This window comes from Ambystoma mexicanum, chromosome 7q (genome assembly GCF_040938575.1).
Source record: "Ambystoma mexicanum isolate Mex_15411 chromosome 7q, UKY_AmexF1_1, whole genome shotgun sequence".
NCBI lineage: Eukaryota > Metazoa > Chordata > Amphibia > Caudata > Ambystomatidae > Ambystoma > Ambystoma mexicanum.
Window position 1 is genome coordinate 955083626 of NC_090941.1, and position 17487 is coordinate 955101112.

At 46.2% G+C, this 17487-nt stretch overlaps 1 protein-coding gene across 1 annotated transcript in view; it reads right to left on the reverse strand.

Moving 5' to 3' along the window:
- The window catches only part of ACER3 (alkaline ceramidase 3), a 435473-nt gene that overhangs the window by 303468 nt on the left and 114518 nt on the right, over positions 1-17487 (reverse strand). The gene's annotated exons all lie outside the window — the stretch shown is intronic.

A 17487-nucleotide genomic window follows, 5' to 3' on the forward strand; every position in this document is an offset into this window, starting at 1 on the left:
CCGCCGCGACTGTCTCGATAGAGGCCTTGGCCGGATGGATCAAGGCTTTCACCACCTTAGGTGCGCTCACCGCCTTCTCCTTGGGGGGAGGGTCACCACCTCGCTCCCCCTCCAATGGGGCCTTTGAGCACGACCGGGGTCTCTCCAGGAGCTTCGCCGGGTGCTCGGCCTTCCTCTTACCCGAGCCAGAGCGTTGGCTCGTGGTTGATGGCGCCGGGGAGGATGCGCCCTGCCTGGCGCCCGTAGAGCCCGACCGTTCGGCGCTCCAGGTGCCAGCGGACTCGCGGTGCTTGGCCTTCTGTTGGACCCCCGTCGCCGGGGCGCCCTCAAAGGTCTTAGAAGACCGCTCGGACTTCTTCTTCTTCTTCTCGCCTGAGGGGCTCTTTCCTTCCAGCCAGTTGGCGAGACGCTGATGGCGGTCCTTCATGGTCCGCTCCGACATATTGCCGCAAAACGCACAGTCCTTCTCCACGTGCGTCTTGTCTTCATGCAGGCAGTAAAGGCAAAGGGAGTGTTCGTCCTCCTTAAAGACATTCTGAAGCTGGCATCCAGGGCAGACCCTGAACAACTTTCCGGGCGTCGAGCTTCCCTTCTCCTGGGCCATGCTCGAGAAGGGCCTGAGAAACTTCTGGAGTCCTCCAAAAGCGTGGCGCGACGAAATCTTCACCCTTGAGGGGCGTAGAAGAATCCGACACGGGTCCCCGTTGATCGGATAAAGAAACGGTGGAGCTTGAGGCTCTTTTGACCGAAAAAGAGAACATTTTCCTAATAAAAAGCGCGAAAAAAGCACTAACGCTCGAGAGCAATAGCACTAGGATCCAAACACTTGAACGTGTGGTAAAAATCTGAAGATGGCTGCCAGAGGCGGGGCTTAGGGAGGTGGCAGTCATTGGCTGTGGTCAGTATGATGCAGAGATCAGTGATTGGTTACTACTACGAAAGAAAGATCAGAAACGAAACTGATACTGATTTTTCTTTACCGAGGATTCCCAGCCTGACGACGGGGAATATTCATGAGCATGTGAATCCATGCCAGACCCCATGCTGGAGAAGAAGGATTTTCTAAAAGAACTACACCAATTTCAAATTGGTTCTCAACAGTGTTTTTGTTTTATACTTGGAACATTGGAACCCTCCAGGTTCTCGATCTCTCTCCAGTTCGGTTCATTATATTGTGTGGGTCTTGCACTTCACAAAGTCCCCTGGCCCTCTGACAGGCTTACTTAAGCTCGGTCTTGGTACGAAATCTGCCCGTTTGAGTTTTCTTTGTTCCCGTAACCCTTGTGGCTTTCCCAGCCTTGACTGTAACGTCTCTCGGTTCCCCCGGGACTCTCTGAATCCCTCTGACCATCTAATAGTCTTGCTTCAACTTGACTTAGGTAGGGCGTCTGCCCGCTCTGGCTGATCAGGCACCCAGTCGCGAATGTCTCGGTTTGCCCCGCTCAACGGAGTTAGCGCTTTGGCAGAGTTTGCTTCCCTTCCGCTGCTTGCAGCTAATAAACTTCTCGTGACGAGCTCGGGCTTCTGGCCTCTCCGCTGCAATCTGGTTTTGACATCGGTTAACGGGCCCCCGGCCCATCACTGCTTCCGTGTGGTCGTGACACTAGGCGAGACAGTTGCTTTACCGTTTCCATCGCTCTTTCCAACCCTGGTATCTCAGTCGGTCCGGACGGCAGCCTTGTGAACATTTCGATCGCTCTCCACGCTACCAGTGGTTTTGCAGTTTAGCATGGCTCCGCACCTCAAGGACATCTCTCCATCAGAGGCTAGCCTCTCCATAGGATTCTTCCTCTCTGGTTCAAAGTTCCTCATGATTTATGTACGTCATCAGAAACAAAGGGTGTGTGTCGTTCCTCTTTGACTGGGGAGTTCGGGTGACATTACCTGAAGCCAAAGAGTTTGAGGAAATGTCATTATTTGGTGAATACAAAATAGAACCAACAGTCTTTCCAATTCCCATATAGGTGGAAAATGTGTTTTGGACAGGGTGTTCCGCACAGGCCTTAGAGTCCCTTTCCCCAAATGGGGAGTGTCTCCCAGTGAGGTTGCACTTGCCCAAACCCCTAGGGAGGGTCTTGCTGAGCGGGATCACCTCCCTAGTCTCACAGGGGGTGGCTCCCCTCTGGGTAGCAGGGATGAATTGCACAGATTTGTTGCAGCAGACAACGTAATTTTATATATTTTTAACTTATTAGGCAGTTTTTAGAGACGGCACAAAAATGCTTTTTCTCACCTAGAGTCAATTATCACTAGCCAATAGCTAGTGGCGAGAGCACATCTTGCATCATGAATTACATGCATCCTTTCCATGCCCTACTGACAAAGTGGGATTATTTTTTCCCTTCAAATGTATATGTACATCTCAATATTGGGGAAGGAGTTTGGAAGGGGCACAGAGCTCATGGTGGCAACAGTAAAGACAGACACAAGTGATCACAGTACAAGGGTGTTTATTGAACTTTATAATGGGTGAAAAAAACACTTAAACTAAACCTAAAGCTAAGATGGGAGCAAGCTATGACCATCAAATAATAATAAGGCAGTTCTGGCAGTGTTTTGTCAAAATAAAAAAGGCCTAAGCTAAAAAACCTATTGCCAATACTGAACACTAAATTGCAAAAATAATGTGGGATAATGTTCACCAGAATAGAAAGAAGTTTTCACAAAATGATAAGTCACGATGGTATGGTTGGGCCACCCTTCCCTACGCTTTTAGCACGGGACAAGGCGGGACTTCTGAGCACAGCAGAGTCCTGGGCCTCTCCAGCACGAGGCTCACAGTTCCAGTTTAACGATACCAGAACCTTCAAGGGTCAAAGACTCTTTTCTGCAGTCTCTTGCATTAGAAGGTCTGATTGATCAAAAACAACCAACAAACAAAAGTTCCTTAGGTAATCTTGTACCTTGGGCGATTGCTCTTCGCCCCTAGGACCTCCCTACTCCGGGCTCGGATCCTCTTTGTAAAATGGGCCTCCCTCCGTCAGGTTCATTACGGCCTCTCACAGATCGCTCGTTACTTTCAGGTGCTTTAATGTAAGTTCAAACAAACAGCACTGTGGACACCCCTCAACCGGGTTCACTTGCGTCGACACACTGTTCCCGGATATATTATTCTTTACTCCTCCTCATAAACAACAGACAAACAAAGTTCCTTGGGCGATTGCTCTTTTCCCCTGGGATCTCCCTCCGCCGGACTCGGATCCTTCTTGAAACTTGGGCCGCCCTCCATCGAGTTCACTACGGCCTTTCAAATGCAACTTGCAATTTCAAAAACCGTAATGTCCTTTTTGAACAACTTCCCACTGCGGACAACCCTCGGCCGGGTTCACTCTTGACTTCAGTGTTCATGGAGGTATTACTCTTCACCCCAACTCACAGGCATCCCTTAAACCGGGTTCATGTTCGTCAAATTTACAGTTCACTTTACGTTCTCACGCAGTTCACTTTACTTTCTTACGATGCATAATTTGCCTCCCTTAACCTTCTATTGGCAATGGGTCAGAGACTTTCGAGTGTACAATGGATTTGTTGTGACCCTTGTCGGACCACGACACCTCACGCCGCCCAGGTACGTGCAGTTTCTACAAAAAAAGGTGCCAGCGAGAGTCCTTCGGAGAGCACTCCTACGGCACCTGACCACTCTGCTGCTGGCCCTTCTCGGGCTTTCCCAAGTGTTGAAAAATACACAAGTTCTTTGTTCTCATCAAATGTCGCCACTTGCAACCTTGGACTTGATACACTTCGGTCTGCTATCAACTTCCTTCGACTCACCGATTGTGTTGAGTCCGCTGGCTTGGCTTGCCTCTGGAGTCAAGGACCGTAGCACATTAGCCAGCTTGCCTCCCCGTCTGTGTTATCAATGCGGGAGGCCCCGTGCACCATTGACATTTGCTGCTCCACACGCCAGCTGTAACTCCCGATCTTATGAATTCCTTTTCGGAGGCTTTGCGGGTCTGAATTGAAAAGGGCAAGGGCGGTTTCCCCTTTGTCGTCCCTCCTGGTCTCATCGCCTTCTTCCTCTGTTTGAACTGTCGGTTCTATGTTGCTGTTTCCTTGTGTCCTCTCATGCTCCACCTTTTATCCTTGTGGGGAAGGTAAAGGGCTGTCAGTTGTGTGTGATTATTGTCAATTGCCTGACTCTGCCTGACCCTTGTGTTGGGATAGGTCAGGTGAACAGCTCTGGTGTTAGTCTGTTGTCTGTTACGGGGTAAGAAAGTGTGCATGTCAGAAAAGTGGGGGCGGTGGTAGAGCTGAAGGGTAGGATGGGGAAAAGGTGTTCCAAGGAAGGGGGTTTCATATCTCAATCTTTGGCATCCCACTTCCACTCCGTGAAGACCCCTCAACCAGGTGATCCTCCGCCACTCGTCCACCCCCAGGAACTGGATCCAATAGCGATGGCCGTGTCCTGGCCACCTGGATGACAGATCCCCGGGGACTAATAAGTGAGATGCGTATAGGTTTCTCACACTTCTCTGCAACTATAACATTTGGTAATGTAAAGATTTTACATTTACTAAATGTTGAACATTTTATGCACACCTATAGATACATGCAACACTAATACAAGACACTGTGCCCATATACAAAGGGGGTCAGCAAATTCGAAAATGCATGTAGCTGGAAGACCGCTGCAGTATGCGGTTTTAAAATGACAATAGCTTAGGCGAAGCTCGTTGTTAAAGACACCTGTGCAAAGAGATGGAAACATACAAAAGGGAGTCCTGATTGTAACACAAGCTGCGAGATGCCATGTGAAACCAGGTGACATCATTGGCATTTGAAATAATGAGGAATAAGTCATATACAATAAAATAATGCAGACCATTTGTTTTCCCATTCTGCAAAAGCAAATTACGAAGAAGTCCTGCATAACCTTTTCTACCATGCCCCAAAAGAAGCGGCAGTCGTATTGTAGAAAATGGCCGACCATAACAAAAACAGAACATTGCAAATGGCAGAGAAATTGACCCCCCTAACCCGCACCGGCTGTGACTCACTGGGTTGGCATGAGAATCAAAGAATTGCCTTTATTGTTCCCGAAAACGAAGTGTTCTTGATAAATAACTGGAGGAATGTGGAGGGACATGAGACTTTACAGAAGCACTATATATTATGTGCCTAGGTAACCCTTTCTTGCTATTTAGTGGGTGGTGCTACCTCTTTCCAGGCACAGGAGGAGGGTCAAAGGGTTGGCCCCCTGAGCTCTCTTTTCTGTGCCTGTAAACCCCAGCTCTACTTCCTGGTGTGCCAAACTAGTATTCTAGTGCTTTGTATGTTATATAGCGCTATAGCCCGTCTCCCTCATACCAATGCATTAGATTAACAGGTTTACACTTCTGCACATATTTAGACCAATAGAAAAAACAATAAAACAATAATATATCACTAAATAACGCCCACACCGGAAATATATTACACAGGGAGAGAACGACTTCTTCACCACACACGACAGTAACTTTACATCAGACGTAACACGGAACATGAAGGAGAAATGGGTGTTCCTTTCTCGGATTGAGATAATGCTTCAAGCTTGGCAGAAAGCCATACCATTTGCCTGTCCTCTATCGAAGGCCTAGCCTGATGAGCCTGACTGAACTTGAGAAAGGGAGCATGAGGTACTGCCACGCTGAGCTCCATGTGGGAGAGTTGCAACACACCGCCATGAAGACGGGAAACATTTATAGTGTCTGGGGGAGACGTAAAGTGGGCTGACCTTGGGAAATAAACACAATTTCTTTTATTACACGCTCAATCATCAGTCCAGTCTTTGTTCCGTGACTCTTCTGGGTGCAGACAGGCTCGGACTGGCCTATAAGGCAATATGCCCATGGGCGAACCAAAAACGCAAAATGCTTGTGTGGGCCAGTTTTTGGGTCAAAGTGGGGCACATTTTTGGCCAATGTGGGCCAGTTTGATGAGGTACTTAATTATGCGGCTAATAGTTTTGACCAGTGTTGCTGAACAAAACAATTTGCATCACATTTTATCAAAAATCTCCCCCATGGGTACTATTCAAACAGTATCACAAAAGCAATGAATTCCCATTTTCAACTGTGGACCACTTTTTCGTTGGTGCCAGAGACAATTTTATGCCCCAGTCCGACCCTGGGTGCAGATGTCCCTCCAGAGGCTTAACCAGGACTAGGGACCTGGCAGTCTCTTTCGGTGGCTCTCCAGTGGGTCAAGGCCATGCCATCACTGATCCTGCATTAACCTGCATTAACAGCAGATGGGTGCCCATGCTTTCCACAATAAGGGGGACCCTCCGTCGCATGCTTTGCTTGTGCCCTACCTTATCTGGCACAAGAATTGTTTGGAAGTCTCCCTGGAACTGTCCTTTACACTTACTCCTCTGTCTGTGTTCTGCCTCTGATCTCCTTGTCGGACCAGGACACTCATGTTGGGTAGGTCATTTTACCCATCATCCTGACCCTCATTTCTTCCACGGGGATATGCAAGAAGCCTAAACATACACATTCCTTGTGTGTTCCATTCTATACCTTTATACTCCTAATAACTCTTAAAAGGGGGAAACTGAGCTTACACCAGTCCAGATCCGATAACCCAGACCATACAAAATAATGGGATCAGGAACAAATGCTGAATAAATGTAACATGGGCTTTTCTGAGAAATACAACAAAATGTGGATTTGAGTTGTCGCTTTAATGGTAGATTGAGTAGTTTGTCTTTCATGAGTGGATCTGACCAGTGTATGTTGTTGCAGCAACAGACAGCCATTCTAAAAGAATCACCTCAAATATGATTGGCCAAATTGTGAAATATATAGGGTGTTTTAATAATGGGCTCAGTTGCAGAAATAAACCTATGATAAATCCTAGCAATAGTGGACCGTGCATTTAAAGACAACCATGACAAACATTTTAGAGCGATGGTGAAGGAGAAAAGGTTTTGCAGGATGAGGGATTGATGGGGCGGCCAATATTTTGGTATGATTGTGGCTATTTCTTCAGCAAGCTGCGAAGAGACCATTTGATGTGGAGAGGCGGAGGAGTTTTTTGATAGTCAGGGGTGCACAGGGATCAATAAATTGTCAGAGTGAAGGATGGGGGGTTAGAGAGATGAGGAAAGGGTCAGGGAGATAGAGAGAAGGAAAGATGGGGTTGAAGAGATAGGAGGGTTTTGTACAGTGGTGATTCTAGCGGACAATAAAGAAAATGTCAGCAGAATAAAGAAAATCAACTTGCTAAATGCCGCCAATAAAAAGTGCTTTTCTTTTAGAACAGAATCTGATTCGTTTCCAGTGGCCTTCCGACATGAAATTGGAAAATAAAGCCACCCTCCGAGTCACAATGGTGGAATTCCATCCAAAGCAGGAGATTGGAGAAAGCCATCCCTTCATTCACACAGTTCTATCTCAATTCGTCTCCTTTGCATGGAGACTAAAATGATAACAATCACTATGCGTCACAAATCAACTGTAGCCCTCAAACCTCCATGAAACCACTTGCTCTCGGTCCCTGGATATCCTCTTAGCATTCCAAGCAGAGTAGCTCATTTGATAACCAATGTTGCACTTAATTATCACAATATTAAAATACTTGCTTCGTTATCCGCTGCTGAACCATGACCCTTTTTTTGCCATTAGCTCAAGTGGCATTTGTATCCCGTGGCCCAAAGTGGGCTGGCTAGGCAGGTGTTTATGTTTGTCCACTAAGGGAAATACAGAAATAAAAGACCCTGACACCAGGTTGTAGGAAAAAACACTTTATTTAGTGCAAGTATTGTGTGTAGTGTCTTGTGCAAAGGACATACCCATTCAGCCCAACATGGTGCTGGAAGGAATCGGGGGAACAAAATGAGACAGAACAAAGCTCCCCTGCCGAAGCAAAGTGTAAGTTGGGCAGGAGAAAAGGAACTTTCCAAAATGTGATCATTAAGGGAGAAGAAAAAAACATTGTGGGAAGGAAAAGAAAAGTAGCAAGAAGTGGTGGCTCCTAGGTTGGGAAGGTTGGGAGGGAGCAGTGGCCCCTAGTGGCCCCCTTGCTTGGGAGAACCTTGAAAAAACCAGACTGCACACATGGATGTGGACCCGAATCTGCCACAGGCCTAGGCTGTGTGCCAAGTGCAGGCCGAGCACTCACAGGGCCATGAACGCTCTCTGCCTGGCCGAGGGTCAGACTGGATGGGTCCATACTAATCAGGGTCTCCAAGCCTGAGCCACGTGCTTGGGGTGGCCAGATCTGGGTGTCTCGCCCATGCCCCTGTTGGCCCACCCCAATTCTAGGCAGGGCGGGCCCAGAAGATGTATGTCAAGGGCGGACCAGGAGGTGAAGAGGCGTTGATTGAAGAACGTCGGCAGGGCTGTGAAGAGACATATTGGAAGGTCATGTCAGGTGAGCAAGATGAAGAGAGGAGAAGCAGGTGAAGTCAACCACACAGCACTGGACAGGAAGGTGAAACCAAGTCGCAGGCTGCTGCGACCAAGTGGCCAGAGTGAAGCAAGTAGCCACGGCATGCTGACCGGAGCTCTGGGAAGTGTGCAGTCTGCGCCTTGCATCAATCGGTGACTCAGCAGGCTTGGCAGCCCCCCAGGGGCATGCAGCCACTGATAAAGAGCAGAAACACATCAAAAAGAATGGGTAAGCCCACAGGGAATTGGGCTGCCTTAGAAGATATGAAAAGACTGTGGTGGCGAGTGTGGAAGCCCCCGAGCCCACGGGTCTGGCGCACAAAGGATCAACAGAGCAATAGGGCACAGCATTGTGGCCCCAGGTGGCGGATGGGGCTAGCCCAGAAGAACAGACTGGGGGTGGATCCACAGCTCCCATTTCCATCCCCCTCTCAACCACCAAGGCCAGCATCAGAGACCAGGTACTGAGAAGTGGTGGTTGACTGCAGTCGCCACCCATATGTAATAAAAAATGTCTTTATATATGGTCTATTGTGTTTTTAAAATGTATACTTAAGTGTATGTTTATATTTATAGTAATGTTGAATAATAGTTATTAGTTATTTTCCACATAAATAGGGGAATTAGAATTGGGTATGGGTTTAAGGGCTGGATGTATATAGTATTGGGAAGGCAATGTGGGAAGAAGGGTTTTTTGGTGCCCTGGAGTGAGGCAAGTAAGAGAAGCTGCGGCCTGCCAGAGGCCGCCGAGAGGGTGGGGACCACCCATTTGGGCCATCTACTGACCCCTTCTACAGTGGGTGGTGGCAGGTCTGTTCAGCCAGGCCCACTCTATAGGTCTTTCTGTGATGCTTCTAAGGAAGGGTGGGTTGATGGGGCAGATCCCTCAATAAGCACTCGCGCCACGGGAACATAGACCAGAGTTAGGAGGGGATATTTAGGAATGTTTAATAAGAAATTGTAGTTTATGTGTTTTATAAATAAAGAGAGGTACCCTTTGCATTGAGCCTTCCTTTCCAGCTGGTCAGGTAGGTGCAGTTGGCTTGCTCCAAATCGGGATTACCCTAGGTTTGGGCTGATGGGGGTGTAAACCCCCATTGTAAGCATATCAATGGTGGATCCAAAAAGGATGGAAGGCAATCTTACATGAGTTCATACAGAACACGAGAAGCTTTTTAAAACAAAAGTTGAGAAAAGGACAATTATACCAAAGAAGCCAATGACAAAACATTTCACTACCTAAAGAAAAGTTTCCAATACAGGTTGTTCACAAGCCTAATCTTTCCCTATGTACTGTACTTGGTAGGCAATGAGCCTGAATAAGAGTTTAGCAGTAATTCAGCTGAATTACCAGCAAATTTGATTACAGTTACCGCCACTAGGCCCCGTGGCCACCACGGGATTACAAGTTCTACTAATTCCCCATTTTTGGAGTCCAAAGAACTCCAAGGATATTTTTGGCTGAATCATCACATAGTAAATCTGCTGATTTCTGGTGTTATATAGTGGAGAATTTACTCCCAGCAACAAGCTGGAGGTGAATCTGTCTCTTTTTGTCCATAAATGGGCAGATTTACCATGCTGTAAATCTGCCAGCAGTAAACCCACCAAAACCTATAATTTGGCAGCATGGGAAAAACTGTGGTAATTCCATTACTGCCAAAAAAGCAGTAGTAATGGAATTAACGCCACTTATTTCCTTCACCACCAAACTTGTAATGCGCCTAATGATGGGAAAGCTGAAGTGCAGGCAGACTAAATAGGAAACCCCTTTTCAACGTCTGATTAGTTACCAACCCCTATCACAATCATTATAAAGCAATCTCATGTAAACCTTTTATTAACATTGGATCCTCCCTCAAAGCTAAATTTGGAAAGTCTTGCCCACTTCGATGTCTGACAATTCCCAGTAGCCTTGTCTCAGTATTAATAGCTCTTAACGTTCCACTTTTAAATGCTCTTGGGTTTTGAAAGCCATCTTATTACACAAACCTCACTTTTTTCTCCACGCCCACACTCGCAAGCACTCCAAGGCCTTTTCCGGGTATGCTCTAATCCCAACACTCCCAATCTTCTTGCAGATGACGGCTTTGCCTCCAACTTCTCATCCAAAAATCACAAAAATGCATGGTCTCCTTTCAACCATCTACCTCTCCCACCTCCTACCACCCCCTCTTCTCCATCCCACTCACCACTTCTAACGATCTTCCACTCAGCCAACCCTTCCGATACACTGATGGACTCCTTTGCAACTCCGATAATTAAACCACTTGAACACATCTCCTCACACATTCACCCCTCTTCAACCTCTCATCACCTGCTAAATAGCTCTCAACAATTTTAAATCCTGTTGATGGGACATAAGACAGCTAATGGTCCAAGCACAAAGAAGTCTGAGCAAAAGCTGACCCAAATGAAACAATGACCAATACAAGACAGGAAACAATGTCCACTATAAAGAAGGCAAGACATACCAATATAAGGCAGGAAACAATGATCACTACAAGTTAGGAAAGAAATACCAATATAAGACAAGGAACAGTGACCACTACAGGTAGGTGTGAGAAACCAGAAGGCGTCTCACCCACTAGTCCCCAGGGATCTGTCATCCAGGTAACCAGGACGGCCATTGCTTTTTTTAGATCCAGTTCCTGGAGGTGGATCAGTGCAGGAGGATCACCTGCATGAGGGGACTTTGGGGAGTGGGACACCGGAAGGCGAGACGTCTTATCCCCTTCCCTGTAACACCTTTACACCATCCTATCGGAGAATATACGTAGGAACATCACCCCCCCCCTTCCAAAAACAAACAGCCTCAAGATTACAAAACGTAAGACCAGGAAACCAGGCTGAAGAATCCTGTATTGTGTGTCGGAGATACCCGGGGCCTTCCAGCATCACTAATTAAGGTGGGGAGAAGCAGCAGCCACTGTGGTACCGTCCTTGGCTCCAAGAACAAAGCAGCGTCAGGAAAAACAACACAGGTGGTGAGTTGGAGAGGCTGATACAAGACCGGTCTGTGATGAAACCAAGGTTGTAAGCAGCAACATTATATGGCGAGCACTGGAACGAACATTGTTAAAACACGTGTGTTAAAAGACGCAAGTAAAGTTGAACTGCTGTCGAGTGTTTGAACTTTAAACAAGATACAATACCTTTGACAGAGTGGTCTGGCACTGCATGGGTGCTCAATCAAAGGTCTCTGTAATGTATCCAGCTGAGAAGCGGCAGAAGTGAAAGTTAAAGGTTTATATTAAGAAAAGAACAAAGAATTGTGAATCGAAGTGGTCCTGCGAAGGGTCAAGCTAAATCCCACGCACAGTCAAAGTCTTCGATTTTGATATCGTTTTGGAAAAGGAGATACATTTGGTCGGAGGGAGACCCGGGGTGAACAGTGAATCACCAGAGAAATTGTGCATATGAGAATCCTGAGGAGAAAGAACTTTGAATGTTTGTTTGTCGCAACAGGCCCTCTGAAATAAGAGATTTTGAATGGCAAAGACACTTTGGCACAAAAGGTCCTGATACTAAGATTTTTAACTGCAATCTCGTGCTAGAAAAGCCAGAGTTTGTGCTAAACTCAAGTGTGCCACCTTGTCTCGTGCTGAAAACGTGGGGAAGGGGAGCCAATGCCTTGAATATCCCAACATATAATTTCTTTGAATATACTGACATATTTTCTTGAACACTTTTCCTTTGCGTAACATTGTTTCCAACACTATTTGTATTTAGAAGTAAGGATTGGCAATAAGGTTATTAGTATAAGCCCTTTTATTTTGACAAGACTCTAGTAGGACTGCGTTATTATTTGATGGTCGTAGCTTGCTTCCATCTTTAGATTTAGAATTAGATAGGCATTTTTCAAACCCAAGTTAAGGTCAATAAACACCCTTGAACTGTGATCACTTGTGTCCGTTGTCACTGTTGATAACATGCCTTTCTTACAGAGGTAAGAATGACAATACAAGGTAGGCAAGAACTGTTGTGTCTGGCTTAGCTTGGTAATGGGAATGCAGAAGGAATGTTGTGATGTCAGGTGGAGTGTTTGTGTCTGAGTGTCGGAATACCTGAGGGAAGGTTCTTTGTTTGGAGTTAGTCAGCCTGAAGCCTGGGTGATGGGCTGCCAGTCACAAGAGAAAACAGAAAAAGGGTAACAATGGCAGATAGAACATTCTTAAAAGGGGGGTCCTGAAAAGTAAAGGCCACTCAAATTACATGTTTGCAAAGGAATTATACACAGACTTTTCTGTGGCCATCAGAGAATGGAGAAAATGCTGCGTAATGTTTAATAAACTTAACAAGAGCCTGTGGCTAGGGTTCCAGGCATAGTGAATGGAAAAGGCTAAAATATCAAATCCAAAAAACAACCTCTACAGTATTTCAAAAATTATTTTTAAAGTTTTGGATAGCCCAGGCCAGTGAGTGTACAATCCTCTAGCACAACAAGCTCAGTGGGAAAAGATGATGAGTGCGTGATTTGTTGAGTTTGAGTAATTGAGTACGACAAGTTGATTATAAAAGAGTGACAGTGATTATCACAGTGCTTGGGAGTTGGAAACATCCAGCAAAAAGCGCTACAAATTAAACATTACTGTTTTACAACCACTTCCCCGGTCCTAAAGCAGTAATTTGGCAGACGGTAGCCATATGGAAGATGGCGGTTGCCTGTGTTAGTCTACTTTTCCCAGCTGATGAAGGTCTACAGGGTAGGGATGGAGGCAACATTCCACCACCAAAGGTGATGCTGCTGGAACAGGAATTGCAAAGAAGATTGCCTTGCACCACAAAGTACAGCAATAGAGGGTTTGCTTTCCCAAGCATGCCACAGTCTTCGGACTCCTAGCATAGGGCAATACAGTGCAATGCCAGTTTGCACAGGCCCCTGTGTGTGGTGAAACAGACTGGCTTTTCTACATACTCTACAGCTGGCTCCAACAAAGAACAAAAGCACAGTGCCTAATTTCTGCAATGTAAAAGTAAGCACTTTACTCAGCCATTACAGATGAAAGCGCAGACAACCCTGTTCGTGATCACAGGAGCCTGCAAGGTTTGGTCCTATTCTATGAAGCTGCAGCTTTACACATCATCCCCAATACCAGAGAGCTTTCTTTTTAACAGGAGAAACTCCAACGTTGGACCATTTGCCAATAGTGATAGGACAAAAAGAAAAAGCCAGGTCTGAGTGCAACCGGCACACAACTTAGCAGCACTCCCAAAATGGAAAGGGAGGAACGTGTCCAAGTGGATGCCTTTGGGACTCTTGTTCAGAGGAGAATTGCCAGTGCTCCAGTGTCCTTGCGGGTGAGACCACATTGACAAAGAAATACATATTTCTCTTCTGGTATGACACAGACATCAACCGATTTTATACCCTCCTGAGTGGATATCATCCTAAAATTAAAAAAACAATTTTAGGACTTCTTGCTTCTCAGACTAAGGTCTCGCTGATTCAGCAAATGCACTTAGAAATCATATTATGGGCTGCCAGAAAATCGGCCACTTATCGCGTGCAAGCAAAGTGTTCACAAGAACATGTTGGGATCTTTAAGTTGAGCAACACCGTTAAGGCAGGCATGTTGGACGCAACTTGGACTCTTCACAAGGCCTCCTTCATTTAGGCACCCTTGTATGGTTAGACCTAAAACTTTGAGACAAGTACTTTCAAGAGGCACCCGGGACTTGACTTCAATGCACATAACCCTCCATGAACGGAAGCCACCAGCCTCCACAGCACAATCGCATAAATGGAACATTCAACGTGGCTGACTGAAATTGAAGCAGTTTAGTGAAGTGATTGGAATGCGCCCAATGCCACCCTCTTGTTCTATAACCTCACGGGGGGAAGAAAGGCAGTTTCAGAAACTATGGGCAATTGTCTGAAGATTTCTGTTATGCTGTGGCAATGAGGTCTCTCGCTTCTCTAGTGGGTTTGAGATCCACCTCAATTACATCCTAAGAACTCCAAGAAGCATTGAAAAAGCATGTGTGAGACGCAACGTAAGAGGAGATGCAGATCATCATGGAGACACCGGGATGCAGGAGTGCGAGACCAAGTGAGACTGATAATGGGTCAGAGACAAGTATACAGACAGGCCGAGAGCACTTTGGATGGCTACCTGCAATCCAGAAGAACAAGACAGCGTGATCCCACCACTGCAAAGTGCAGTCGCAGGTCCCTTGAAGTGAAGGTGTGGAGGAAGCCTCGCAGGCCTTGCTGGGATATAGACTGTGCACCATCTGCAATCATACAACCTCCACCTTCTTATTCTTCTGCAGCTCTTCTCCGCACATCGTTGAGGGTCACAAGGCGGTACAATTTAATCACAAATGTATAAAGCATTCTATGGTGAGAAACTAACCAAACTGAACATGCCCTCAATAGTTATAACAAAACATTGCCCCACAACCAGATTTTCAAAGATTTAAAGAACTGTCGTATACCATGGATTGCCAACATGACCAGAATGAAAAGTTCCCAACAGTACTGAACACTCCACACAACAAAACTTTTCCCCCTCCAGAGTTCATCCCCTTCCAGTACCCAAGCTACCCCCACACACTACACACGTAACCTCTGGGTGCATCGCCTGTGTACATCGCCACATTGCTTCCCATCTAGGTGCATGCTTTATAAAACCCATACATACTGCCAGGAAATTGATGTTTGTGGGTAGGAGACTTGTGGAATGTAAAGAGTGCTGGGTGAACAATATCACTACAAATCCATTTTGAGTTCTAAGGATCTAGAGATTGTCAAACTGGGTGTTACCAAGAGGATAGTCCTGTAGAAAAGACAAGCAACTCTGCACCGACTACTTGGCTAAAATGGAAATTAATACAGACAATGTATCACCAAACTGATATGATCCCGCCTCCAGGCGCAGAACCAGCCTGACAGCATCATGAAGGACCACCAGTAGAAGAATATCCTACAGCTGAACCATTAGCCAAAAATCAGACACGACAGGCAATTTTACTTAACCACAGAGCAAACCGGTACAAATGAGTTGCCTTCATCAGCTGTTTGATGTGATGTTTTATAGAGAACTAGGAATCTTAACGTTATTTTGAAACCACTGTTTTGTTATTTTCTATAACCTTTGTACTGCACCCTTCACCACCGTAGTGGTCTTACGGTGCCTAAACCTTACCCGAAAGCAGAGTAATACAAATAATTTGCCTTCTTCTATAGTGCTTCATGATAGACTCTGCCAGTTTCTAAGCAGTGCAGCAATATGTGATATCATTACCGCCAATTGATGGTCGTCTCAATCGGTCATACTAGGAGATCTGAGCGGGTGAAGAAAAGGCTGTCTTTCTGTCAGAGAACAGTGCTTTACACTCCCTAGCACCCAGGCTTTGACAGGGGCAACAAACATAAATGCAAAACTATATGCGGTCACTTCCTGCATCTAGGAATGTCCTTTAGATCTTCGAGAAATGTTTTGGCCATAGAAGTTAGATATAGAAGCCCAGTCTAAATGTCTCTTTACCATCATTCCTTGCAACTCGTGCTAGCTGCCATTCTATGGATGACTGATGTGTTGCCACAATGCCCAAGCTCAGAGACTATCCGTTAAAGGCTGGAGGCAGACTGCACACCTTTCCCGTGACCGGATTGAACGCTATGTATAGACTATCCAATAGCTGGCTTTGCAGCACTGGTGCATTAGCGTGGCTCTTTCCACACATAGCTGCTAAAGGATCTACGTTTCTATGGAAAGAATGGCAGCCATTTTGAAATTAAAGGGGGAAAGAAAATGAATCACAATTAAAGTGCAGAATTAATTCCGGTGCCAAGTAGTGACGTTTGCTTTCTGTTCGCCAACCACCCATTTTAGTTGCATGTTCGCTTTTGGCCTAAATTGGGATGTGGTGAGGGGGTAGCAGCCACAAGTCCTTCTCACCTCTCCAGCATTTCTTTGTGAATCACATTTTCCTGTGAGGATCTCAGAAATGCTCCAGGCAGATTTGCTTCTGGTGACATTATAATGGTGACAATATTACCTGATACCCACTTTCACATCTGGGATCGCGCAGTGATTTTTTTCACAGCCAGAGGAAGTTGGGCTATATGTGGGCTACTTTCCTGGCCCAGTTGGGCTGCACGTATGTTTGCCTTTCTGGATACTGTTAGGATCAAAGTGATTAATTTATGGAGAGGTCTAGTACTACTGACAACATACAGATGTTCTCATGAGAAATTTAAGTTTTGAGGAAATCTGCAGGTAGTAGTCATTTGTATAGGTGCAGTACCACTGAACGATATTTTCTCTTGCTCACAACCTGTTCCCATTTCTATTTCATGTTTCCCTGGTTTTTGTTTATTTTATTTTTTGGATAGGTGCAGTACCATGGACAACATACAGATGTCCTCATAAGAGATTTCTTATGATGATATATGCAGGTTGTAAGTGGTACTGAACCAAGTAAAGGAAATCTGAAGGTTGTAGTTCATGGGATAGGTGTAGTATGACTGACAACTTGGTGAGCTTGTAAAAAATCACTTTGAGATTATAACTACAATAGGACAACTACGTCCAAAGGCAGCAATTATACATACACCCAACAGATGTCACCCCCCACCTGCACAGTTGCTCCTTTCTCCCCTGTGCTGTCCCTCATTCTCCTTGTGCCGTCCCTCTTTGCACTGCCCCTCCTTCCCTCCTTGCATTGTCCCTTCTCCTCCCTTGCAATGTCCTCCCCTCCCTTGCAATGTACCACCCAACCCCATGCTGTTCCTTTCCCCATCACCCCTGGGGCTGTTCCCGCCCAGGGCTGTCCCTCTCCCCGCCTCCTCCTTGGGATGTCAACCCTGTCGCCCCCCCATTGGGCCACCCCCCCCCCCTTGGGCTGTACCTGTTAATCCCCCCTCAGTTCCTCCTGCCGTTGCCACCCCTGTGCTGTCGCTCCTTCCCCCCGATAGCACGGTTGCTCAGTCCCCCCATTTGCGCTGTCACTCCTTCCTTGCAATGTTGTACAGTGCTTCTGTGTACTGTGGCTGGCCTAACTTTCATCTACTGGATTTTTTAATTCTTACACGTGTTGGCATTTATTTCATATTCCTCCCCCACAGTGCTTCTCTCACCCCCCTGTCATTTCATCCTCTCTGTGC